General features: G+C 45.4%; 1 long non-coding RNA gene and 1 pseudogene across 1 annotated transcript; one reads left to right on the top strand and one right to left on the bottom strand.

The window, feature by feature from the left end:
- Positions 1–355: 355 nt before the first annotated feature.
- Positions 356–11,648, top strand: LOC112585199. The gene is made up of 4 exons (XR_003109635.2): positions 356–414; positions 10,072–10,179; positions 10,251–10,306; positions 10,622–11,648. It is a non-coding gene; the product is annotated as an uncharacterized LOC112585199 (long non-coding RNA).
- LOC102406516 lies at positions 2,927–4,650 on the bottom strand (annotated as a pseudogene).
- Positions 11,649–26,350: the final 14,702 nt, after the last annotated feature.

The following is a 26,350-nucleotide window of genomic DNA, read 5'->3' as shown; positions in this document are numbered from 1 at the left end:
CAGGAGACCTGGTTGATAAGCTGGTAGGAAAGTGATACCTCTTCTGTCTGTTCCAGTGAAAGTGTCCCCAGAACTGGACAGGGAAGGAAGAGGAGGCTGGGTCACCATGCTTTTTCCAGCACCAGCAATGTTATGTCAGCAATACCCACACCCTGCAATGTCCTCTTTCAAGACGTTGTCCTACCTTTCACGACATTGTCACAACTTTTGCCCCATATCCATGGACAATATCCCCCCAACCTGACTGCGTGCATGCATGCTCAGTCATGTCTGACACTTTGTGACCCTGCTAAACTCCTATGTCCATGGAATTTTCCAGACAGGAATACTGGAGCAGGTTGTCATTTCCTATTCCAGGGGAGCTTCCTGACCCAGGGATCGAACCGGAGTCTCCTGCATCTCCTGCATTGGCAGGTGAGTTCTTTACCACAGCACTACCTGGGGAGTCCCACAGCCTGATTCCGTCATGCTAATTCATTGTGCTCTTAGCAATACCAGTGGGTTTCTATTTTCAAGGAATTATCATGTCTTTTATCTCCCTGATTCAGCCAACCTAATGCTGTGATGAGCCAAACTGATCACCTCTGCAGCGCTCTGGGGAAGGAACTAGATGAACAGCCAAGAGTTAGTATACACTAGAACTATGCTTGAGTGCCTTCCATGTATTATTTCACAAATGAGTCACTACCTGTGAAGTGGGTTTTTTAATTTATGCTTTATAGAGGAGGAAATGTAGACTCGGAGGCAATAAATAATGTACTCCAAACCACAAAAGCACTAACTGAAAACCCATTAAGAGATCTTCATCAGACTGTGTTGTTCAATCCTAAGGATATGTGATAAGGATCTGTATAAATTTAGACTTCCTCTAATCCATGTTCTGCTTTATTGACTATGCCAAAGCCTTTGACTGCGTGAATCACAATAAACTGTGGAAAATTCTGAAAGAGATGGGAATACCAGAACACCTGATTTGCCTCTTGAGAAATTTGTATGCAGATCAGGAAGCAACAGTTAGAAACTGGACATGGAACAACAGACTGGTTCCAAATAGGAAAAGGAGTTTGTCAAGGCTGTATATTTTCACCCTGTTTATTTAACTTATATGCAGAGTACATCATGAGAAACACTGGACTGGAAGAAACAGAAGCTGGAATCAAGATTGCTGGGAGAAATATCAATAACCTCAGATATGCAGATGACACTACCCTTATGGCAGAAAGTGAAGAGGAACTAAAAAGCCTCTTGATTGAAAGTAAAAGTGGAGAGTGGAAAAAGTTGGCTTAAAGCTCAACATTCAGAAAACGAAGATCATGGCATCCAGTCCCATCACTTCATGGCAAATAGATGGGGAAACAGTGGAAACAGTGTCAGACTTTATCTTTTGGGGCTCCAAAATCACTGCAGATGGTGACTGCAGCCATGAAATTAAAAGACGCTTACTCCTTGGAAGAAAAGTTATGACCAACCTAGACAGCATATTGAAAAGCAGAGACATTACTTTGCCAACAAAGGTCCATCTAGTCAAGGCTATTGTTTTCTCTGTGGTCATGTATGGATGTGAGAGTTGGACTGTGAAGAAGACTGAGCACCGAAGAATTGATGCTTTTGAACTGTGATGTTGGAGAAGACTCTTGAGAGTCCCTTGGACTGCAAGGAGATCCAACCAGTCCATTCTGAAGGAGATCAGTCCTGGGTGTTCTTTGGAAGGAATGATGCTAAAGCTGAAACTCCAGTACTTTGGCCACCTCATGCGAAGAGTTGACTCATTGGAGAAGACTCTGATGCTGGGAGGGATTGGGGGCAGGAGGAGAAGGGGACGTCAGAGGATGAGATGGCTGGATGGCATCACTGACTCGATGGACGTGAGTCTGAGTGAACTCTGGGAGTTGGTGATGGACAGGGAGGCCTGGTGTGCTGTGATTCATGGGGTTGCAAAGAGTCGGACACGACTGAGCGACTGAACTGAACTGAATCTAAATTTAAGTAACTGATGGGACTGGGGGCTACTGTATTGGGCAGTGCAGGTCTAGACATTTAAGGGCAAGGAAGGCATCAAAAGTAAATTGATTTTTCAAAAACTTGAACATAATAGATAAGCAATAAGGACCTACTATATAGCATGGGGAGCTATGCTCAATATCTCATCAGTCAGTTCAGTCGATCAGTCGTGTCCAGCTCTTTGTGACCCCATGGACTGCAGCACGCCAGGCCTCCCTGTCCATCACTAACTCCCAGAGCTTGCTCAAACTCATGTCCATTGAGTCGGTGATGCCATCCAACCATCTCATCCTCTGTCATCCCCTTCTCCTCCTGCCTTCAACCTTTCCCAGCATCAGGGTCTTTTTCATTGAGTCAGTTCTTCACATCAGGTGGCCAAAGTATTGAATCTTCAGCTTCAGCATCTGTCCTTCCAGTGAATATTTAGGACTGATTTCCTTTAGGATTGACTGGTTTAACTAGTTTAGGATTGATCTCCTTACAATCCAAGGGACTCTCAAGAGTCTGGTCCAACACCACAGTTCAAAAGCATTAGTTCTTTGGTACTCAGCTTTCTTTACAGTCCAACTCTCATATCCATACATGACCACTGGAAAAACCATAGCTTTGACTAGATGGACTGTTGTCAGCAAAATAATGTCTCTGCTTTTTAATACGCTGTCTAGGGTGGTCATAGCTTTTCTTCCAAGGAGCAAGCATCTTTTAATTTCATGGCTGCAGTCACCATCTGCAGTGATTTTGGAGCCCAAGAAAATAAAATCTGTCAGTCTTTCCATTGTTGCCCCATCTATTTGCCATGAAGTGATGGGACTGGATGCCATGATCTTAGTTTTCTGAATTTTTTTTTTTAAGGTTCTGAAAACCCTGTCACCTGCTTTATTTCTAGATAAAGGTAAAGGGAAACAAGGAAATATTCACTTGAATTTGAGGGACAGCTAAACTGAAAGCAAGAGTAGCAACAATTTTAGGCCTCTAAGGTTACTCTGATCCATAAAGGAATGTTTAAATTTCCTTGTTTGGAGATTTAAAAGTTTAATTTTCCCGTAAAGCAAGATCATCCACTTTGGCTGGGATCAAAGAACAAAGAACAACTAACTCAGTGGCACCAAATGGGGTTAACACAGAAAATAGGGCCAGGTTTCTCCTTTCAAATGCAAAAGTTTACATTAAAATACATTTATAAATATTAGTTGTTTTTCCTCCTGATTCAGTCCTTCTCCTTCTTCTACCAGGAGCCCCAGAAACCTAAACAGTATGTGCATTACTGACTAGATATACAATCCAGCTGCCCCTTCCAAACTGGAATCTGATTACAAATGGACTGGCCTAGCTCAGGGCTGCCCTCAGTGACAGGAAGCACTATCTATGCTCTCAGGGAAAATGGATACTGAAGATGCCATCAGTCAAAAAGTTGAATGCTGTGCACTGGGTCCAGGATGACTTGCACACCCTATTCACTGTGCAGTTTCTGACCACCATGGACAGGATAATCTTGGAACACCAGTCTCACTCAATGATGCTGCATGTCCGTGCTCACATTGATAGTAAACAGGGCAAATATCATTCCCTTGACAATTAGAATAAAGATGAAATTGAGGGTGCTGATCTGCAGCAGGCAGCAGTCCTGGTCTGGGTTGTTATGAACATCTTCGTACTGAATGGGAGGCTACAGTCCTCCCATACACTTGCTCTTTAATCTTGGGGGCTATTTTTTGAACTTGAATTCCCACATTGGTTCCTGTCTGTTTCCAACAATCTTTCTGCACCAGAAAAGTAAGCATTTGGAATTCTTTAATGTGCTAGAAGTGCTTTCTGGAATGGCTGGATTCTTGGAGATTCGCGCAGCAGATGGCTCATATATATTGTACAGAGATCGGATCACACATGCCTGAAGACAGTGCAGCTTCTCTGTTGACTCAGGTCGCAGGTGCAAAGGCAGAGAGGCCTCCAGTGTGTAGTGTCTTCCGTACAACCTCGTCCAAAAGGTAGCAGTGCAAGTGACAGTCCAGGCATTCTTACAAATCAGGGAAAAATTCACAATGTTCTCAGGACAGATACAGGAGGCCAGCAGTAGCCAAATATCCATGGGATACTCTTCTCCTCCAGTCCCATCCAGGTCTTCTCTTGTGCCTCTTCTTCTTCTTTTTTCTGGAGATAGTTCTCTCATGGATGCTTTCCTCCTGGGCATCAGTCTCACCACTGCAATTTATGATGTCACAGGGCCCACCAGCTCCAGAAAGAGATTCCACTCCAAGAACCTGGGAGGCTTCCTGCTGAACAGCATTGGCAACAGTTTTCTTGACCCTTCCAGATCTCACAACGGCCGGATCCGAGTTGGCATAGTTTACCACAGTCACTCTGCCTGAGCAGGCATCTTGGGCCCAGAACTTGAGTCACTTCCCTCTCTTGGGCATGGTGACAGTGTTGGGGCGAGACTGGGTTAGAGGGCCAGGACCCCAGGCCATGTTTCAGGCCAGAGAGCGGGATCTGTCAGCCTAGGGCCAACTCTGGCCGGTTCTGCTGCCATCCCACTCCCGAATGTTGAGTTTTAAGCCAATTTTTCCACTCTTCTCTTTCATCTTCATCAAGAGGCTCTTTAGTTCTTCTTTACTTTCTGCCATAAGGGTGGTGTCATCTGCCTATCTGAGGTTATTGATATTTCTCCTGGCAATCTTCATTTCAGCTTATGCGTCATCCAGCCTGGCATTTTACATGATATACTCTGCATAGAAGTTAAATAAACAGAGTGATGATATACAGCTTTGATATACTCCTTTCCCAATTTGGAACCAGTACATTGTTGCATATCCAGTTCTAACTATTGCTTCTTGTCCTACATTCTGGTTTCACAGGAGGCAGGTATGGTGGTCTGGTATTTCCATCTCTTGAAGAACTTTCCACACTTTGCTGTGATCCACACAAAGGCTTTAGTGTAGTCAGTGAAGCAGATTTTTTTTTACCAGCTGAGCCACAAGGGAAGCCCCGAAGTAGATATTTTTCTGGAATTTTCTTGCTTTTTCTATGATCCAAAGGATGTTAGCAATTTGATCTCTGGTTCTTCTGCCTTTTCTAAATCCAGCTGGAACATTTGGAAGTTCTCAGTTCACATACTGTTGAAGCCTTGCTTAGAGAATTTTGAGCATTACTTTGCTAGAGTGTGAGATGAGTGCGATTATGCAGTAGTTTGAACATTCTTTGGCATTGCCTTTCTTTGGGATTGGAATGAAAACTGACCTTTTCCAGTTCCCTGACCAGCGACCTTGGGAGTACCTATTTGCTTGCTCTGCCTGCAGCTTTGCATTTCAAGCCACAGGAAACAGTCCATATCTCCATAGCTGCTTCAGCAGAATCAAGCACCACTGGCCTTGTTGAGACCATCAGCAGGCACCTTGGAAGCAGCAACATGTGAGGTGGGGCCAGAGGCAGCCCAGCCAAGCCCTGGTTGTTGGCTCTGAAAGGTCAATTCAGGAAGTATCTGTGCCTAGAGGGTTTTGACATCTAATCTTTCCAAGATCAAGGACATCCTGTTCATTTAAGAAACTCCGACAACCGAAGATAGTCATTCTTCCTGCCCCTTCCGCACCACTCTAGGATGAGTGTGAGAGGGTAACAGGCAGGAAGGCCAGGGGTCTCCAAATGGAGGAAATAGCCTGCAAGTGTCAGACATTTTTATCTCTCTTAAGCGGCAGGAGGAAACAAACTAGCAATATTTTTTTCCTTCTCTATACAAATTTAAAGAGAGGTTTCTCTTAAAATACTGTGTTGCCATAATGACACCTGGTTTCGCCTGAAGTTAGCTATTCTTGAGCCTAGAGATAACCAATGCCTTTTTCTTATGGAAATGTTTGTCTTAAGCTATGCTAATGTACCACACCTTTACCCCAAACTCGGTCTCCAAGTCGGTTCCGCCTCTGGGCCCAAAACCTACTTGACAAACCAGTATGTTATACTCAGATATTGTTCCCCTAATCTATGTAAATGAAACTATTTGTATGGTGGTCTGCCCTTCTTTAAGATTCAAGTTAATTATTTTATGGCCCAAGATTATCCCAAAATACATCTTATGGGCGAGGGGCCTGGTGCTATTCTGAATTATAAGACATTCCTTTCTTTCATTAACAGACTGCTAGTGACTATATAACATCCAGCTGAAGACTAGCAAGGGGGTACTCTTTCTGCCCCCTTCTGATGCCTATGTCAGAAGCTTTCTCTATCTCCTTTATACTTTAATAAAACTTTATTACACAAAAGCTCTGAGCGATCAAGCCTCGTCTCTGGCCCCGGATTGAATTCTTCTCCTCCGGGGGCCAAGAATCCCGGTGTATTCGTGTGATTCAACAACAACCTTTCAAGTGGAAAATGCTTTCTGAGAGAGGAAGTCTTTTCTTTTTGGGTGAGTTGGAGTGGTCTCCAGGAGGTGTTGGAGAAGAAGCAATAGAAAGATCTTGGAGTAGGGGAGTTTGGCAGCCTGGGTCCTGACCCTCACTGGATGACCCTGAAGCAAGTCAATTCCTGGGGCTTATCTTTTATATATATATATATGATATATATATATCTTATATATATATATATAATAATTCATTTATTTATTTAGGTTGTGCTGGGTCTTAGTTGTGGCTCGAAGGATCTTATTGAATGCAGGATATAGTTCCCCGACCAGGGTTAGACACCAGGCCTCCTGCATTGGGAGTGTGGAGTCTTACCCACTGGACCACCGGAAGTCCTTCTGGAGTTTATCTTGTAAAGTGAGGAGGACGCCTGTTGGCCTGGCTGACCCACATGTGATTGTAAAAATCAGGTGGGAATCAGAGGAAGAGTGTTGCACAGTGTGAAGCCTGATCCAGATGGCTGGGAACACAATGCCCTCCACGCTGGCTTGTTGACAGTCACCTTCTATCCACCCCTGCCTGGCTCCTCTGCCAGTCCTCCTGGGCCTTAGCTCCTGCTGGCCCACCACCCAGAGCATTGGGCACACTGGGGAAATAGGGAAGGGGTGGAGCAGGACCCCCAAACCTAATATGTACAACAGAGCTTGAGCTTTCTTCTAGCTCCGCTGTTTCTTTTAAAAATGTATTTATTTTATTTTTCGGTTGTGGGGGGTCTTCTTCCTGCACGTAGGCTTTCTCTAATTGGGGCAAGCAGGGGCTGCTCGTCCTTGTGGTGTGTGGGCTTCTCATTGTGGTGTGTTGCAGAGCACAGGCTCTAGGTGCACGGGCTTCAGCAGTTGCCATTTGTGGACCCTAGAGCACAGGCTCAATATTTGTGGAGCACAGCTTAGTTGCTCCTCAGCATGTGGGATCTTCCCAGACCAGGGATGGAACCCGTGTCCCTTGCATTGCAAGGCTGATTCTTAACTCCTGGACCACTAGGGAAGCCCCAGGTCTGCTGTTTCTGTGCCTTGTCTAATTCCATTGGGGAGCCACAAGAACCAGGACATTGTGCTAGTAGATTCTGAGGTCGTAGCTCACTTTTCCCTCCATGGGAGCAGCAGGAAGTGAGCTGAGCAGAGAGTCATAGATTTTCAGATGACTCCCCAAGATGAAGAGTTCTCAAGGAAGGAACCCTGCAAGATGTGGCTTCAAGCCCTGGGTCGGGAAGATCCCTTAGAGAAGGAAATGGCAACCCACTCCAGTATTCTTGCCTGGGAAATCCCATGGACAGAGGAGTCTGGCGGGTTACAGTCCATGGGGTCTTAAAAAGTCAAACAGGACTTAGCAACAAAGCAACAACAGCACAATATGTAAAATCTTGTGCAGTCGTCACCTCCATCTAATTCCAAAACATTTTCATCATCTCAAAAGGAAACCCCATACCCATCAAGCAGTCACTCCCTGGTCCCCTTCGTCTCAGTGCCTGGCAACCGCCAGCCTGCTTTCTGTCTCTCTGAATTTTCCTTTCTGGCCATTTCATATAAACGGAATCACACAATATGTGCCCTTCTGGGTCTGGCTTCTTTTACTCAGCATGATGCTATTGAGGTTCATCAGTCTGGCAGCGTGTGTCAGTGCTCTACTCCTTTATATGGCTGAACACTAGCTCATCATGTGGATATCCTATATCCTGTCCTCCATTCATGGACATTTGAGCTGTTTCCACCTTTTGCTGCTCTGAACATTCATGGACAAGTATTTGCTTGAATACCTATTTTCAGTTTTGGGGTACATATACCTAGGACTGAATTACTAGGTCACATGGGAATTCTGTGGAGAAGGCAATGGCACCCCACTCCAGTACTCTTGCCTGGAAACTCCCATGGACAGAGGAGCCTGGTAGGCTGTAGTCCATGGGGTCGCTAAAAGTCACACACGACTGAGCAGCTTCACTTTCACTTTTCACTTTCATGCATTGGAGAAGGAAATGGCAACCCACTCCAGTGTTCTTGCCTGGAGAATCCCAGGGACGGGGGAGCCTGGTGGGCTGCCGTCTGTGGGGTCGCACAGAGTCAGACACGACTGAAGCGACTTAGCAGCAGCAGCGTGGGAATTCTGGGCTTCCCTGGTGGCTCAGACAATAAAGAGTCTTCCTGCAATGCACGAGACCTGGGTTTGATCCCTGGGTAGGGAAGATCACTTGGAAAAGGGAATGGCAACCCACTCCAGTATTATTGCTTGGAGGATTCCATGGACAGAGGAGGCTGGTGGGCTACAGTCCACCGGGTCAGAAAGAGTTGGACATGATTGAGCAACTAACACTATACTATAACCCTATGGGAATTCTATGTTTAACTTTTTTTTTTTTTTCATTTTATTTAAGTATAGTTTATTTACAATGTTGTGTTAATTTCAGGTGTATAGCAAAGTGATTCAGTTACACACACACATATTCTTTTTCAGATTCTTTTCCTTTATAAGTTATTAAATAAGAGAAGTGAAAGGCAAAGAACAAAAGGAAAGATATGTCCATCTGAATGCAGAGTTCCAAAGAATATTAAGGAGAGATAAGAAAGCCTTCCTCAGTGATCAATGCAAAGAAATAGAGGAAAACAATAGGATGGGAAAGACTAGAGATCCCTTCAAGAAAATTAGAGATACCAAGGGAACATTTCAGGCAAAGATGGGCTCAATAAAGGACAGAAATGGTATGGACCTGACAGAAGCAGAAGATATTAAGAAAAGGTGGCAAGAATACACAGAAAAACTATAAAAAAAAAGATCTTAATGACCTAGATAACCATGATGGTGTGATCACTCACCTAGAGCCAGACATCCTGGAGTGCGAAGTCAAGTGGGCCTTAGGAAGCATCACTACTAACAAAGCTAGCGGAGGTGATGGAATTCCAGCTGAGCTATTTCAAATCTTAAAAGATGATGCTGTTAAAGTGCTACACTCACTCAACATGCCAGCAAATTTGGAAAACTCAGTAGTGGCCACAGGACTGGAAAAGGTCAGTTTTCATTCCAGTCCCAAAGAAAGGCAATGCCAAAGTTTAAACTACCTCACAATTGCACCCATTTCACCCACTAACAAAGTAATGCTCAAAATTCTCCAAGCTAAGCTTCAACAATACGTGAACCAAGAACTTCCAGATGTTCCAGCTGGATTTAGAAAAGGCAGAGGAACCAGAGATCATATTGCCAACATCAAAGGTCAACAAAGGTCACTGGGGTCCAGCAGAGCAACACAGAGGGCAGCAAAATAATGCCAGAGAAATAGACAGTCTTTGACCTGAGATACCCCAGGCTTATCTTAGATCCCTTCAATGAACCCTGCAGCTGAGCCTTTGGCCCTGCCCTCAGCTGGCACAGAAAGTGCCAGCCTGGAAAAAGCACCACAGGTCCCCACTGTTTGCTTGTCTGAATGTTACCGAAGTCTACCTTGTAGCACAAAAGGGATCAGAGGAGAGGTCAGGGATTCATTTGGTCAGAGGCTCCAGGTCTCACAGATACAGGGCCTACCTCCCTTCAGCTGTGGGGCACAGAGCCTCTGGGGAAGAATGTTCACCCTCCCCCAACCCTGTCTTGTGCTGGCCCTCAGTCAGACTTGAGTTCAGTGAGGGGGTCTCTGACAACCACACCCGGGCACTCATTTGCTATGTGACCTCAAGCAAGCCTTTTCTTTTCGAACCTCTAGGTCCTTATCTGAGCAATGAGTTCTCCAAGATTTCTGTCATCCTCCTGGTCAACATTTCAGGGCAGCAAGCCCTGGGCCATCCACCAGACTTGGACACCTGGGAAGTAGGTCAGCATCCCACATCCTGGGGAAGTGTGGTACCCATGCCCGGGCACTCACAACTCTGCCTTTTCCTGCAGGACCACCATGGTAGCAGAGCAGACATATTACCGATGGCCCAGAGGACCCAAACCAGGTAGATTTGACCAGTGTTGTCTGGGCATCTGGCCTCAAGGCCTGGGCTACCACCCCAATACACAGAGGTCTCCTCCAGAGGCTTTATGATTAGCACAGGCAGGGGGTCTATAGCCCCTGGGTCCACATGCAGGGGCAGCCAGCCAACAAACACCTTCACAACATTGTCCCATTAAAATTCTATGAGAGGTTTTACTGTATCTATTTTGATCACGTGGAGAAATAGCGATGAAAAGTATGAACTAAGCAGCGTGAGATCACACAGCTAGTGCTTGGTAGCCCTACATCTAAGGCTTAGCTCTTCATCTCCCGTCAGTGCTCCTGATCTACGCTGGTGACCGACAACACCTGTACTTCCAACCCTGCCAGACGCTGCACTGAGAATCAAGAGCTTGCTTCTGGAGATGCTGATTCAAGCGCACAGGAGTCTGGGGGCCTGGGTTTAATCTCTGGTTGAGGAGCTAAGATCCCACAGGTGGCGTGGTGCAGCCAAAAAAAAAAAGAGGTGAAACTTGGAGAAAAGGGGACTGCAGTGGGGTCCTGGCGCCAGCATTCCACGTTCCTGAGTACATTTCTTAACCTCTGAGTGTCTGAGTTTTCATCTACAAATAAAGATAATAATAAACACTTGTGGAATTGGTGACTGAAAGGGGACATGCTTGCCTGCACTAATTCCTAACCTCTCTGATCCCACTTGGACTCTGGGCTGCCCCAGGCCTCCTGGGCTTAGGCTGTGCTGCAGCCATCTGCTCTCTGCCTGAGAAGGGGGTAACAATGAGGCCCCAAAGGGAGGGACTTTCCTGGCTGGGCAGCCCTCAGCCAGCGCCACTGGACTGATCATCCCTTCACTCTGACCGTACACAACTGCTGAGGCCTAATACAATATTTTTTGTTTACAGAGCCAGGTTTACGCTTTCTGACGAGCAAAGATTAGGTGATTCTCTGTCACTCCGGGTAGTACACCAGAGCGAGTCCCGTTAACCCACTGTACTCAGCAGCAAACCGTGGTTCCAGGGGGAAGTGTCACCAAGAAGCCACTGGCAGGTCTGGGGCTTATTGATTTCCACCCTCTCCAGCTGCTTTTGTTTGCGTAGAGGGGTTGTGCTTCTGCTGGGAGACTGTGTTGCTCTGGGAGCCATCAAGCCGATGACTGTAAGAAAAACGGTCTCTAAACCATTTCCAGTCTGATTCCAGTGATGCTATGGTGGGTCTGTTGCATAAAGTGCTCCTTAGGCTTCCAGTGCAGCAGAAAGAAGGTGGCATCCCAGACAGAGCCCAAGGGCTACAAGGGCTGCGGGGCGCTGAGCCGGCAAGCATCTCCCCACCTGACTCTGTGGGATTGCTGCCCCCTCCACCTCCTGGCTCTGATTTGCCGGCTCTGGTGGCACCATGAGCTGAGCGCCTCAGGAGTCCCGCTGTCACCCAGGCTGCTGATTTGTCCCTTGGCTTCCTGCTCATCAGGGCTGAGTCCCAAAAACTCAAAGTCCTTCTAGAGGTCGGAAGAGACCCTGACCTGAGCCGAGCGAGCCTGTCCGCAGCTCGGATGATGTGAACTTCTTCGCCTACATTAAGTCACTCATTAAGCTGCGGGGCCAGGACCAGATAAACAGCCAGGGAGGTCAGTGAAAGGCCAACCTTGGAAACAGCTGCATAGCCTTGCTCCAGGCTGTGGGAATTGAGCAAGATGACCTCTCCCCAGTCTTGGGGTTCTTAAGGTCATTCTCTGACTGTCGCCCTTTCCAGAGAGAAATGAACTTGTCAGGCACACGTGCTTCTCACCATGTCACAAATATTCTTACAGTGCCTTCTGGGGCCTCAGTATTCATGGCCAGGACAAATGCCTACAAACCCTTCCCTTAAGAGACAAATCATGAGCCAGCAAATCGATTCCTAGATGGAATACACAAGAGACACGAGTGCAGATGCCCATGAGAAAAACACAAGAATGATCAGGGCAGCTTTACAGCTTTACTCACAGTAGCCCAAACTGGAAGCACACCGAAGGTCCAGAAACAGTGGAAAGGATGAAGAGATTGTGCTGTAATCACACAACCAGTTGCATACATGTGTGCCCGGGTGCTTCAGTCATGTCCAACTCTTTTCGACCCTAGGACTGTAGCCCACCAGGCCCTTCTGTCCATGGGATTCTCCAGGCAACAATGCTGCCATGGGTTGCCATGCCTTCTCCAGGGAATCTTCCCGACCTAGGGATTGAACCCACATCACCTGCATTGCAGGTGGATTCTTTATCACTGAGCCACCAGGGAAGCCCACAGCAGGCTACTACTGAGCAATTAAAAACAACGAGCTGCTACTTCCAGGAACTTGAGGGGACCTCACAGGCATATGATTACTAAAAGAAGGCAGACATGAAATACTACATTCTGTGTGATTCCATCTTAGATGAAGTTCAAGAACAGGAAAAACTAATAGCCGGTGATACAGGTCAGAACAGTGATTACCTTTGGGTAAGAGATAGTGCTTGGAAAGGAGCTTAAGGAAATTCCAGGGTGTTGGGAAAGCTCCTTGTCTGTGTGGTAGTTACAGAAGTGTGTATATGTATATGTGTGTATGTGTGTGAATTATTCAAGTTGTATACTTAAGATTTGTGCATTACTCATGAAAAGATGCTCTCAGAGAAGGCAATGGCACCCCACTCCAGCACTCTTGCCTGGAAAATCCCATGGACGGAGGAGCCTGGAAGGCTGCAGTCCATGGGGTCGCTGAGGGTCGGACACGACTGAGCGACTTCACTTTCACTTTTCACTTTCATGCATTGGAGAAGGAAATGGCAACCCACTCCAGTACTCTTGCCTGGAGAATCCCAGGGACTGGGGAGCCTGGTGGGCTGCCGTCTATGGGGTTACACAGAGTTGGACACGACTGAAGCGACTCAGCAGCAGTAGCATGAAAAGATGCTCAGCATTGCTAGTTATTGTTGTTTAGTTACTAAGTTGGGTCTGTCTTTGCAACCCCATGCACTGCAGCCCGTGAGGCTCCCCAGTCCTTCACTATCTCCCAGAGTTTGCTCAAACTCATGTCCACTGAGTCTGTGAGGCTATCTAACCATCTCATCCTCTGCCACCCTCTTCTCCTGGCTTCAGTCTTTCCCAGCATCAGGGTCTTTTCCAATGAGTTGGCTCTTCACATCAGGTGACCAAAGTATTGGAGCTTCAGCTTCGGCATCAGTCCTTCCAGTGAATATTCAGAGTTTATTTCCTTTTAGGATTGACTGGTTTGATCTCCTTCAGGATCAAGGAACTCTCAAGAGTCTTCTCCAACACCGCAGTTCAAAAACATCCAACTTTCACATCCATACATGACTATTGGAAAAACCATACCTTTGACTATGAAGACCTTTGTCTCTGCTTTTTAATATGCTGTCTAGGTTTGTCATAGCTTTCTTTCCCAGGAGCAAGTGTCTTTTAATTTTGTGGCTACAGTCACCATCTGCAGTGATTTTAGAGCCCCCAAAATGGAATCTGTTACTGCTTCCACTGCTTCCCATCTATTTGCCATGAAATGATTGAAGAGGATGCTATGATATTATTGACAGGTTTTTTTTATGCTGAATTTTAAGCCAACTTTTTCAGTCATCTCTTTTACCCTCATCAAGAAACTCTTTAAGTTCCTCTTCACTTTCTGCCATTAGGGTGGTATCATGTACCTATCTTAGGTTTTGATATTTCTCCTGGCAATCTTGATTCCAGCTTGTGATTCATCTAGCCCAGCATTTCACGTGATGTACTCTGCATATAAGGGCTTCCCTAGTGGCTCAGTCAGTAAAGAATCTGCCTGAAATGCAGGAGATGCAGGTTCGATCCCTGGTCGGGAAAATCCCCTGTAGAAGAGCATGACAACCCACTCCAGTATTCTTGCCCAGAGAATTCCATGGATAGAGAAGCCTGGTGGGCTACAGTCCATGGGGTCACAAAGGGTCAGACATGACAGAACCGACTGAGTACCCATGCATGCACACTGCACATAAGTTAAATAAGCAGGGTGTCAATACACAGCCTTGTAGTACTCCTTTTCCAATTTTGAACCAGTCTGTTGTTCTATGGAAGTTTTTAACTATTGATTCTTGACCTGCATACAAGTTTCTCAGGAAACTGGTAAGGTGGTCTGCTATTCCCATCTCTTTAAGGATTTTCCAGTTTGTTGTGATCCACACAGTCCAGGCTTTAGCATAGTCAGTACAGCCAAAGTATGTTTTCTGGAATTCCCTTGCTTTCTCCATGATCCAATGAATGTTGGTAATTTGATCTCTGGTTCTTCTACCTTTTCTAAATCCAGCTTGTACATCTGGAAGTACACAGTTCATGTCCTGCTGGGGCTAGCTTGAAGGATTTTGAGCATTACCTTACTAGCTTGTGAAATTAGCACAATTGTGTAATAGTTGGAATATTCTTTGGCATTGCCCTTCTTTAGGATTGGAATGAAAACCAACATTTTCCAGTTCTGTGGCCATTGTTGCATTTTCCAAATTTGCCGACATATTGAGGGCAGCACTTTAACAGCATCATCTTTTAGGACTTGAAATAGCTCAGCTGTTAAATGCAGTGAGGAGCCTGGTGGGCTACTGTCCATGGGGTCACAAAGAGTCAGACATGACTGAGCAACTAATGCTATCTATCGCTACACTATAAATGCAGTAAATCTTATCTCACAGGAATATGAGGATACAATCAGACATATACAATAAAAACAAAAAACACCTGGCCATCTGTGAAGTACTATACAAAATATAAGGGACTTATGATTACTGCTGTTTCTACCTTTTTGTGTAAGTAGTGCCAGGCTTTGGTGCTCTTGCTGCTGTTTGTCTCTTTGGCTGTCAGGACTGATGAGGAATAGTGTGAGCATTTCCTATGTGCCAAACACGATGTTAAATCCTTTATACCCATTATCCATTTTAATCTTCAGAGTAACCCTACAAGGACTAATAAAGACATCAAGACTCAGAGAGATTAAGTAGCTTGCCCAAGGTCCCACGTTTGTAAGCAGAGTTGGAATTTGTCTGCTTCTGTAGCCCAAGTGCTTTCCACCAAATTGCACTCCTTGGCTAGAGTAGTGTCTAAATGCTAAATGGTAAAACCTAAAATAATTCAGCCATTCATTCATTTACACAACAGCTGTTGAGTGCCCACTCATGCCATGCTCAATAGGAACAAGGCAGCCAAAGTCAGCAGATGGAGCAGTCCTCCTGGAAGAGCTGCTCTGGGGACCTTGGTTTGCTGTCAAGTTTACTAAGTTCAAGTGCAAGTTCAGAGTGTCATAGTTTTTAGAGCTGGGAGGATCTCATTGTATCACCAAGATAGATAAGGCTCAGCAGGGCTGGAGAGTTTGGCCAAGTCTGTGTGGCAAACTAGTGGCAAAAGAAAGATTGGAAGCTCAAGTTCTGACTCAAAGGTAACAGCTCATTCATCGGTGATCTAGTTATGGACAGCAAACAAGACAGATTCATGTGGTAAGACCTCATCCTACATGACAAAACATACATGTGTGTTTGAGCAGGAGGCTGATGGGGTCTCAGAGCTCCAAAGTGTCTCAGAGGCTGGATCCTGAAGGTTCCTCCTGCTTCATCCTTGGCCACATCTGTGTCCTCTCCTCTCACCTCTCAGAGATCCGGGGTTCAGAATCTCCAATCTGCTGGGACTTATAGGCCATGGCAGGCTAGTCTCCAGTTACCACCCCTACACTCAGCCTTTGGTTTGCCAGGCAGCTCTCATGCTTGTGGTCAAACGTGTGGTGACCTATGGGACGAAATGTACTGAGAAGTAGATGTGCCCTTACTGTTCCCATTTTACAGTTGGAGGAATTAATGAAGCTAAGTGATTCATGTAACTGGGATTTCACATTGAGGTCTAATTGCAAAGTGCAAGTTCTTTCCAAACTAGCAATTGCTTAATGCTTTGAATGCTCAGTTAAAAAAAGAGAGAGAAAGGTAAATATGATATAGTATCACTTATATGCAGAATCTAAAATATGACACAAAATAAGTTATTCACATTATATAAACAGTTTGGACTTCCTTGGTACAGTGAATAAGAATCCACCTGCCAACACAGGGGACACAGGTTTGATCCGTGGTCTGGGAAGATTTCACATGCCGCAGAGCAACTGAGCCCCTCCACAACTAGAGTCCTTGAGCCACAACTATTGAGCCTATGTGCTGCAACTTTTGAAGCTGCACACCCTAGAGCTCGCATGCTGGAACTACTGAGCCTGTGTGCTGCAGCTATTGAAGACCAAGCACCTACAGCCTGTGCTCCATAACAAAAGAAGCCACCACAATGAGAAACCCATGCACTGAAACTAGAGAGTAGCCATCGCTCCCTGCAACTAGAGAAAGCCCATGCATAGCAACAAAAGACCCAGTGGAACCAAAAATCAATTAACAATTAAAAATAAAACAGATTCACAGACCTAGAGAATAGACGTGGTTGCCATGTGGGAGGGTGGTTGGTGGGGGAGGCTTGGATTGGGAAAATAGAATCAAAAAGTGTACAAAAGAATGTGTATGTATCGCATATGGATATATATATACACATGTATATATAAATGAATCACTGCTGCACAGTAGAAATTAACACATCATAAATCAACTGTACTTCAAGAAAATAAATTTAAAAAATATTTGTACATTTTACTGTATGTGTGTTATACCTCAATTTTAAAAAATAAATGGCTAAATATATTCAAAATCTGTCCTGTGAGATATATACTCTGACTCTCTTTCCCACCAGTGGAAGCACCGCAGAAGTTTGGCAAAACTAATACAATTATGTAAAGTTTAAAAATAAAATAAAATTAAAAAAAATAAAATAAAATAAAAAAAAGAAGTTCTTCTTCTATTTGTCAACTGGATGCTGAGTTGGCCGGTTCCATAAATGATTCTTCCGAGATTTTTCTCTGAAGCAGGTGATGCTCTGACAAAAGCTACTCTTTCTCTTGCCTTCAGTCCCTTTAACCTCTGTCTGCCGGTATGAAGTGTCAAGGAAAAAAGAAGGGAAAGATGGGACCTGAGACATGGGAAGGCTCCATGAAAGGAAGATTTGAGCAGGGCTATGGCAGAAAAAAGTTCTGGGAGGATGTCTGCTACACTGGTAACTCTAGAATCGCAAGGAGAACATTTCACATTTTACTCCACATATTTCTACAATAGGGGCTTCCCAGGTGGCTCAGTGGTAAACAATCTGCCTGCCAATGCAGGAGACGCAGGAGACTCGGGTTTGATCCCTGGGTCAGAAGATCCCCAGGAGGAGGAAATGGCAACCCACTCCAGTGTTCTTGCCTGGGAAATCCCATGAACAGAGGAGCCTGGAGATGGGATCACAAAGAGTAGGACACGACTGAGCGACGGAGCATGTACCCTATTTCTACAATGGCTGAAGTTTTAAAATGAACACGAATTATCTCTGCATTTAAAAGTAATAAGAGTACGTAATCACACAACGTTCTCAGCTGGTCAATAATGAAGATGCAGGTGTTTTGTCTGAGATGACACCACTGCCCCCACAGCAGGCCAGGGCTGGTCATCAGACCCTCACTCGTGTCTCACTCTTTGGAACTTGTTTTGTACAGGACCTGGCCTGGAATCACAGCTGAGTGCTCTTGGTTGCTAAGGACTTCATTTGTTTTTCTTACTCAGATTTTCTTGGGGGAAGGCCAGTGCATCTTGCAAGATACATAATATATTAATCAGCTTGGACTGCCATAACAAAATACCATAGGTAGTGTGGCTTAGACAGCAGAAATGTGTTTTCTCACAGTTCTGGAGATGAGAGGTCTGGGGTTGGGATGCTACATGATAGGTTTCTGGTGAGAGATCTCTTCCTGGCTTGCAGACAGCGCCACTTGCTTGCTGTGTGCCTTCAAGGCATTTCCTTGGTGCGTGTGCATGGAGAGAGGGAAAGCAAGCTCTCAGGTGTCTCTTCTGAAAAGGGCACAATTCTCATCAGACCAGAGCTCCACCAATTGACCCAATTACCTCCCCAAAGCCCTATCTCCAAATACTATAACAATGGGGGTTGGGGCTTCAACATACGAATTTAGGGAGATGGGGGACACAGATATTCAGTCTATAACACACAATTATTTCTCCCTGATGCATAATGTGATTTTGAATCCCTTTTCCATCTTGAACTTTTTTTTTGGCTGTTTTAATTTAATCAACAAATATTTATAGGGCACTTACAGTCTTCTGAGCTCTTGAACAAAAAAGACCAAGATCCCTGCACTCATGGATTCTTTTAATGTGCAAGGGTCCTATGCCTCAGTCCTCAGTTCTCCTTCTCTTGTTTGACTCTACTTTTGTTGCAGAGAAGAAGCCAATTCTGATTCCATGTTGGAAATTGTTTCTTTCACTGGCTTTTTGTTGCTTTTGTCATTATAATCATGGCTTCCCTGATAGCTCAGTTGGTAAAGAATATGCCTGCAATGCAGGAGACCCTCATTCGATTCCTGGATCTGGAAGATCCACTGGAGAAAGGGTAGGCCACCACTCCAGTATTCTGGCCTGGAGGATTCCATGAACTGTATAGTCCATGGGGTCGCAAAGGGTCTGACATGACTGTGCGGCATTCACTTTCATTATAATCATACATAATAGCCTGCCTCAGAGGACCCTGCTGGGCACTGCCCAAAGTGAAAGTGAAGTCATTCAGTCGTGTCCAACTCTTTGTGACCCCATGGACTGTAGCCTGCCAAATTCCTCCACCCATGGGATTTTCCAGGCAAGAATATGGGAATGGGTTGCCATTTCCTTCTCCAGGGGATCGTCCCGACCCAGGGATCGAACTCTGGTTTCCTGCACCACAGGCAGACTCCTTACTGTCTGAGCCACCAGGGAAGCCCTCTGTAAACTAAAATGCCATTGTTCGGCTCATAGAGATATATTCTGACCCTGCCCACCTATGAATAGCTACAACAAAAAGAAGAGATTAACACATCCCTTCAAAGGCCAGCCATTTCCTTTGGAGATGTTTTGGGAGACTGAAGACCCTTTCAATTTACTTCCCCACTGCCTCTCCCTCTCTATTCTGTCCTTTGATTTTAGTTCCTCATTGCTTCTCTCTCTCTGACTCTATAAAAGAACCTGGCATCCAGACTCTGACAAGATGGTTACTCTGAAACATTAGTCTGCCATCTTCTCAGTCAGCCAGCTTTCCGAGTAAGGTCGTATTCCTTGCCTCAACACCTCGTCTCTCTGATTCATTAGCCTGTCCTGTGGTGAGCAGAGCAAGCTTGGACTCAGTAACACTTTCACTCTCTTGTTGATCTTATCCAGTCTTGTGACTTCAGATAATATCTTTAGTACAAAGAGTTTTACCTTTGTGTTTCCAGCCCTAAGTATCTCTCCCAGCTTCAGACTTGTTGAATCACCTGCCTACCCAGCATCACACGGTTGTCTTATCTGTAGTGGATTCTGTGAGATGCAGCCTGTATTTTCCCCCTTCAGGTTCCAGGCACTCATTTCCCCAGCTAAGTCCTTCCTCAGGAGCTGAAGGAAGCTGTCTCACCCAAGGTTAGGCCCTCTCCTTGGGGCAGCATGAATCTAGTGGCTGGTTGAGGCCGTAAGACAGAGATCCAGACCTCTTGCTTCAACTTAAGTCAACTCTGGGGAGTTCTACCAGTTCAAGTACATAGTATGCAGCAATTAATAATGCTGACTGAGTTCTTTTCTATCCTTTCTAGAAGGAGGACTGGAAATTATTTACATTCACAAGAACTGGACAATAGCTTAGGGGATGGTTTTGCCCCTGGGCTATGTTAATTCTATTTCTTCTGTCCTGTGTGTGTGTATGTGTGTGTGCTCACTCAGTCGCATCTCTTTTTCGACCCCATGGACTGTAGCCTGCCAGTCTCTTCCATTCACGGAATTTTCCCAGCAAGAATACTGGAGTGGATTGCCACTTCCTCCTCCAGTGGATCCTCCCAACCCAGGATCAAACCCCCATTTTCTGAGTCTCTTGCACTGGCAAGCAGATTTTTTTTTTTTTTTTTTTTTTTACCACTGAGCCAGCTGGGAAACCTTCCTCTGTCCTAGGATAGACTGAAAGGATTTGAGCCATTGGACATTCTGCAGAATATTTCATGGATCCACTACATCAGTGAACAAATGTGGAAAGTATTTTGGAAGCCTTGACCAGACATATTTGTTTCAAAGGATGGGAGATAAATCCTATGAAGAGTAAAAGCCCAGCTGAAAATGTGTCCACATAAAAACCTGCATGCAGATGTTTACAGCAGCTTTATTCATAATTTCCAAAACTTGGAAGCATCTAGCATGTCCTTCTACAGATGAATGGATAAACATCCAGACATGGAATATTGTTCAGCAATAAAGCTAAATGCCAGCAAATTTGGAAAACTCAGCAGTGGCCACAGGACTGGAAAAGGTCAGTTTTCATTCCAATCCCAAAGAAAGGCAATGCCAAAGAATGCTCAAACTACCACACAGTTGCACTCATCTCACACACTAGTAAAGTTATGCTCAAAATTCTCCAAGCCAGTCTTCAGCAATATGTGAACTGTGAACTTCCAGATGTTCAAGCTGGTTTTAGAAAAGGCAGAGGAACTAGAGATCAAATTGCCAACATATGCTGGATCATCGAAAAAGCAAGAGAGTCCAGAAAAACATCTATGTCTGCTTTATTGACTATGCCAAAGCCTTTGACTATGTGGATCACAATAAACTGTAGAAAATTCTGAAAGAGATGGGAATACCAGACCACCTGACCTGCCTCTTGAGAAACCTGTATGCAGGTCAGGAAGCAATAGTTAGAACTGGACATGGCACAACAGACTGGTTCCAAATAGGAAAAGGAGTACGTCAAGGCTGTATACAGTCACCCTACTTATTTAACTTATATGCAGAGTACATCATGAGACATGCTAGGCTGGAGGAAGCACAAGCTGAAATCAAGATTGTCGGGAGAAATATCAATAACCTCAGATATGCAGATGACACCACTGTTATGGCAGAAAGTGAAGAGGAACTAAAGAGCCTCTTGATGAAAGTGAAAGAGGAGAGTGAAAAAGTTGGCTTAAAGCTCAACATTCAGAAAACAAAGATCATGGCATCTGGTCCCATCACTTCATGGCAAATAGATGGGGAAACAGTGGAAACAGTGTCAGACTTTATTTTTGGGGGCTCCAAAATCACTGCAGATGGTGATTGCAGCCATGAAATTAAAAGATGCTTACTCCTTGGAAGGAAAGTTATGCCCAACCTAGATAGCATATTCAAAAGCAGAGACATTACTTTGCCAACAAAGGTCCATTTAGTCAAGGCTATGGTTTTTCCAGTGGTCATGTATGGATGTGAGAGTTGGACTGTGAAGAAAGCTGAGTGCCGAAGAATTGATGCTTTTGAACTGTGGTATTGGAGAAGACTCTTGAGAGTCCCTTGGACTGCAAGGAGATCCAACCAGTCCATTCTAAAGTAGATCAGTCCTGGGTGTTCTTTGGAAGGAATGATGCTAAAGCTGAAACTCCAATACTTTGGCTATCTCATGCGAAGAGTTGACTCATTGGAAAAGACTCTGATGCTGGGAGGATTGGGGGAAGGAGGAGAAGGGAACGGCAGAGGATGAGATGGCTGGATGGCATCACCGACTCGATGGACGTAAGTTTGAGTGAACTCGGGGAGTTGGTGATGGACAGGGAGGCCTGGCGTGCTGCAATTCATGGGGTCGCAAAGAGTCGGACACGACTGAGCGAGTGAACTGAACTGAAAGAAAAATGAGATACAAGGCATGGAGGAAGCTTAAATGTATTTTACTAAGTGAAAGAAGCCAATTGGAAAGGCTACATAGTGTGTGATTCCAATTTGATGGCATTCTGGCAAAGGCAAAACTATGGAGACAGTAAAAAATCAGTAATTTCCAGGGCCTATGGGGAAGGCAGGAATAAACAGGCAGAACACAGAGGATTTTAAGGCAGTGAAGCTATTCTGTCTGATACTATAAGGGTACATGTCATAACACGTAGTCCAAACCTATAGAATGCATATCACCAAGAGGGGACCTAATGTAAACTATGGACTCTGGGTGATGGTGTTGTGTTAAAGTAGGTTCATGGATCATAGCAATTGTATCCCTCTGATTGGGCACGTTGATAATGGGGGAAGCTATGCATGTGTGGGGTAGGGGTCATATGGGAAATTTCTGTAACTTTTGCTTAATTTTGCTGTGAACCTAAAACTTAACTAAAAAATAAAGTCTAGGGACTTCCCTGGTGGTCAAGTGGTTAAGAATCTGCCCTCCAATGCAGGGGATGTGGGTTTGATCTCTGTCTGGGGAACTAAGATCCTTCATGTTGCTGAGTAACTAAGCCCTTGAGCTGAAATTAGAGAGGCTGTGAGCTGCATCTACTGAGACCACATGCTCTAGAGCCCATGCTCCCCAACTGGAGAAGCCTGCTCATCACAAGAGAAGCCCATGTGCCACAATGAAGAGCCTGTGTACTGCAATGAAGACCGAGTGAAACCAAAATAAATAAAACAGTCTATTTTGGGGGGAAGTTCCCTGGTAGCCTAGTGATTAGGATTCCAGGTCTTTGCTGCCTTGGCCTGGGTTCAATCCCTGGTTGGGAACCTGAGATCCCACAAGGAATGAGGTGTGGCCCCCCAAAAGTTCATTTAAAAAAAAAAACAAGGCCCACTGCATTGGGTTTCCTTGGTGGCTCAGATGGTAAAGAACCTGCCTGCGATGCAGGAGACCTAGATTCAATCCCTGGGTCAGGAAGATCCCCTGGAGGAGGAAATGGCAACCCATTCCAGTAATCTTGCTTGGAGAATCCCATGGACAAAGGAGCCTGGCAGCTACAGCCCATGGAGTCGCAAAGAGTAGGACACAACTGAGCAACTAACATTTTCCACTGCATTGGTGAAATTTTTAGGGATTCTAGGGCAATTTAGGACATTTTTTTTTCCAAGTAAAGGACAAAGAAAAGGACAAATTGTACTCTCCATTAAGAAGGAAGCAAAATACCCAGGAGTGTTAGGGGAAACCCTGACTGAAACCACTCTCCCTGACCAGGAAAGCTGGCAGCCACTTGCACAAGTGATCATACTACAGAAGGTTCTCTTCAGGAATGTGGAACTACTAAGCTGCCACCAACTGGAAGAATTCAGGAAAGGCCAAAAGGAGAAAGGAGAGGCCAGTCCTTATGTCCATATGGCCTATCAACCTCCCAGAATTCTTTTTGCTGGAATCCATCTTGGGTGAACAAATACGTGTGCTACCAGGAAGGACCCTGTGTCAGAGCGATTGGTCAGAGACAACCTGGAAATTTACCCCATCATCCTAAAACCTAAGCCTTTGAGCCACATGGCAGAGCAGTCCTCCAGGTTCCCTTAACCTCCTGCTCTCTGCCCAGGTGTCCCTTCCCAATAAAGTCTCCTGCTTGTCAGCACAGGTGTCTCCTCAAACTCACTTCCCAGTATTAGACAAGAGCCCCCTCTTGGGCCCTGGAAGGGGGCTCCCTTGCTGCAACAGTAGGACTCTGCAGGTTCTGTAAGCTGCAGAGTCTGCACTTGGGAACACTACTCTGACCCATCTACTGATGACATAGGAAGATGGCTAGTTTTGATGGGGTTTAGTAGAGGGGAATATTTCTGCAGTAGATCCAGGCTGAAGGGAGAGAAGCGTAGTTAACTCATGGGTAGTAGTGAATGGCTTGGCTAGTTGGTCATAGGGTCTGGGGTGGAAATATTGGAAGATCAGGGACAACGAGGTCGGCGGAAGAAGCATGTGTGAAAGCCTGCGATGGTAAGCAAGGGGTGCAAATATCTGTATCTCACGTCGTCCCCCTCCAGAGTGCATCCATGGTGTAGGAGGTGTCAGACACTCAAGGGGTCAGAACGACTCAGCTGGGTGATGTGAGGCGTCTCCATCACCAGTCCTTCCAGGTTTAATGCAGTTGTGCATGCACAGCGTAGCCATGCTGCCCAAGATGGAGCGTGCATAGGGGCTCCACCTGTGGCCTCATCGTTCATTCTCCACTGCCATGGCTGAATATCCAGCCTGCCAGCAGAGACTGTCGTGTGCTGGAGCCAGGCTGTACTAGCATGGAAGAGTCAACTGTTCACTTCTCAGGACTTTGCTGTGTCAGTCGACATCATGTTGGTTGCTTGAAATTGCTATGGTGGGAGTGTTTGCAACATAGAGATCTTCAGATGCTATATGATTCAGAGTTCTCACTTGCTCAGAGATCAGGTTGTTAGTTATCAGCATACTGCTGAGTAGAGGACAGAACTGAGCCCCTGCTATGGTGCTACACCAATGAGCCCCTTGTTGGCAAGCTGATTACATTGGACGTTTTTCACCTGAAAAAGTGCTAGTCACTCAGTCGTGTCCAACTCTTTGTGATCCCACAGACTGCAGCCTGCCAGGCTCCTCTGTCCATGGAATTCTCCAGGCAAGAATACCGGAGGGTAAGCAATTTATCTTGATTGTAAATGACACATACTGGAGACTTTCCTGCCCATGGGGCTACATCCAGCAACGTTATCTGACGACTTACAGGTTCAAGCCACTGCCACAAGACTCTACGGCATCTAGCACAGGACTAAGGAATATACATTAGAGCAAAGGAGCACTGGCCACATGACCATGGAATCCACTGGCCCTATCACATAGAGTAGCACCTAGAAGTCAGTAGCCTGAAGGAGTGACCGAGCAGACTTTTGAAGGTACAACGAAGTTGCTACTTGTAAGCAACAGCTTACAAGAATGGGGTGCCATCTGCCAAGAGGCAATATAAACTCTAAATTAATGAGCTTTATAAGGTGCTATGTTCCCAAAAGGTAGGATTACAGGAGTCGAAGAATCAGGGGTAGAAGTAAGAGGCCCTGCTTAACCGCCAGTGATTCAACTTGGGGAATTTATGCATCCAAATCCTGCAGCTATGAGGAATGTGGGTTTAGATCCTGGTTTCCAGAAGCAGAGCTGCCAGCAGGAGACTTAACTAGAGTCTCATTAAGCTGTAAAGCTATGGTGTGTTCCTGATCACTTTGGGATCCTTATGCCCACAGATAAGCAAGAAAAGAGTCACCATCCTGGCAGGGGGTAACTACCTCCATATATCACAGAGAGACACGACTTTTGTTATACAATAAAGGCAGGGAAAATGTGTTCGGCACCTAGATAATCCACAGAGGGCATCTTTTATAACCCCTTGCCCAATTTTCTGGGTAGGCTTTATTGAGGTAAACCTTATATACATATTGAGGCTTCCCAGCTGGTGCTAGTGGTAAAGAACCTGTCTGCCAATGCAGACATAAGAGACACAGGTTTGATTCTTGGATTGGGAAGATCCCCTTGAGGAGGACATAGCAACCGACTCCAGTATTCTTGCCTGGAGACTCCCATGGACAGAGGAGCCTAATGGGTTACCTTTGATTTGTCTAAGGAAGATCTAAAGCTCAAGTGAAGCCCCGTTTGTTTCTTTTCACTGCTGAGTAGTATTCCACTGTGTAGATAGATCACAATTAGCTTCTCCATTCACCAGTGGCTGCGTATTTGTATTGTTTCCAGTTTTTGCCTCTTATGAACATTATGTACAAGCTTTTGTTGTTGTTGTTGTTCAGTCACTAAGTCATGTCTGACTTTTTGCAACCTCATGGACTGCAGCACATCAAGCTTCCTTGTCATTCACCATCTTCCAGAGTTTGCTCAAACTCGTGTCCATTGAGTCGGTGGTACCATCCAACCATTTAATCCTCTGTTGCCCCCTCCCCTGCCCTCAGTCTTTCCCAGCATCAGGGCCTTTTCCAGTGAGTCAGTTCTTCGCATCAAGTGGCCAAAGTATTGGAGCTTCAGCTTCAGCATCAGTCCTTCCAGTGAACATTCAGGGTTGATTTCCTTTAGGATTGCCTGGTTTGACCTCCTTGCTGTCCAAGGGACTCTCAAGAGTCTTCTCCCACATCACAGTTCAAAATCATCAATACTTTGGCACTCAGTTTTCTTTATGGTCTCTTTCATCCATATATGACTACAGGAAAAACCATAGCTTTGACTAGACAGACCTTTGTCAG

Source organism: Bubalus bubalis, chromosome 5 (assembly GCF_019923935.1).
Source record: "Bubalus bubalis isolate 160015118507 breed Murrah chromosome 5, NDDB_SH_1, whole genome shotgun sequence".
Lineage (NCBI taxonomy): Eukaryota > Metazoa > Chordata > Mammalia > Artiodactyla > Bovidae > Bubalus > Bubalus bubalis.
Note: the sequence above shows the minus strand (reverse complement) of the source record. Positions and strands in the feature narration are given on the sequence as shown.